This window comes from Choristoneura fumiferana, chromosome 28, assembly GCF_025370935.1.
Source record: "Choristoneura fumiferana chromosome 28, NRCan_CFum_1, whole genome shotgun sequence".
Lineage (NCBI taxonomy): Eukaryota > Metazoa > Arthropoda > Insecta > Lepidoptera > Tortricidae > Choristoneura > Choristoneura fumiferana.
In genome coordinates this window covers 1,362,787-1,364,457 of record NC_133499.1, presented here as the reverse complement: position 1 = coordinate 1,364,457, position 1,671 = coordinate 1,362,787, and positions in this window count along the sequence as shown.

Below are 1,671 nucleotides of genomic sequence, written 5' to 3'. Positions count from 1 at the left end.
CTCTTGTCCGGGTGAGCGGTTAGTTCCAATGGAATGCTGAAAGTTTCTCGATGAGGGCTACAGCATATAGATGTCGCTAGTGTCGCTGCTTAAGTGACTAAATAAGAAACAAACAAGCTGAGATATATGGTGCATTGGAAAAATTGTCCAGCGGTGGTGTAGCGGTATAGCACGCGGCACGGAATGCCGAGGACCTGGGTTCGATTCCCAGCGCTGGTCTTATTTTTCTGTGCATCTGTATTTCAGTTTGTGTTTTCGATAATTTTAATTTATAAGTTGAAATTCATATTCAAAGTCCGTTTTAGTGAAAATAAGTGTTCTATTAAAGGCTGTTTTCATAAAATATATTACGACTAGCTTTTGCCCGCGGCTCCGCCCGCGTGGTATTCGGTTATCGCGCGCTGTTCCCTCGGTAACTGTGCACTTTTCCGGGATAAAAGTAGCCATGTAGACCCGTAGGACTACGTTTTGAGGCTTCAAAAATATTAAAGTTGTTTATTTTTCGCATATAGCTTCCGGAGCATTTGCCCAACCTAATACAAAAAATTGTGTCATTTTGGGTGCCTGCATAAGTAGAAATTTAGGTATTAGTGTTTTCCATTAGTATTGGACGAAAAAAAAATTAAAGACGAAAAATTTTACTTTCTTATTAATATCTGAGCAGTAACTGATGTACATAGGCATTTTGTGTCATATCCATCCACGGAATCTGATTTTAACCAGTACCTAATATTTCGCCCAACTAACTCTAAAAGAATATTACAGTTTGTTAAAAAGATGTCAGACGTTTTAAAATACTGATATCTGTTATCCAAAATATTTGTGTCAAATTCATCCACGATATTTAGATAGATATTTTTTTTTAATACAATACCCTGTAAAACCCACAAAGAAAATTCAAGTTGTTAGAGTTTACGTGTTTTGATTATTAACGGTGTAAAAAACACTATTCATAATTTGTGTCATTTTCATCCACGGATTCTCATTATTTGAAAAAAAACTACCACGAAACGTACTTCGCGCGAATGGCGAGCGCGGGAAGAGTACATCGGGTGCTTGAGCGCCGGCTGCAGCGTTCGTTTGTTTATATTACCCGCGGCTTCGCACGCGTAATCTGACAGTTTAATGTCACTATCGGGCCCATAAACTATCTCTATGCAAATCTCGCTCCGTTACGGCGTGAAAGACGGACAAACGCACAAACACACTTTCGCATTTATAATATTAGTATGGATTACGATTAGGGTTTTTAGACGACAGATGGCCTAGTGGTTAGAGAACCTGACTACGAAGCTTGAGGTCCGGTCCGATTCCCGTGTCGGGGCAGATATTTGTATGCAAAATACGAATGTTTGTTCTCGGGTCTCGGGTGTTTACTATGTATTTAAGTATGTATCTATCTATATAATATTTTTATTATCATTTACATTAATGTCATTATCGATATAATTTCTTTAGGTAGAGTCGATAAGTGAGAAATCACTATGACAGATCAAAAATACACGAAATTACCGGGCTCTGATGATGATCAAATTTCTAATCTAATTTCGTAAGCAGCCCCCCCTTCAGCCCCAAGCCCCCACTGTAGTGAGCCGCGGCAATAACTAGCTACATAAACGCTCATAAATAATCTCATACGCCAAAGACAATATCAAGAAAAAGCTTCTTAGC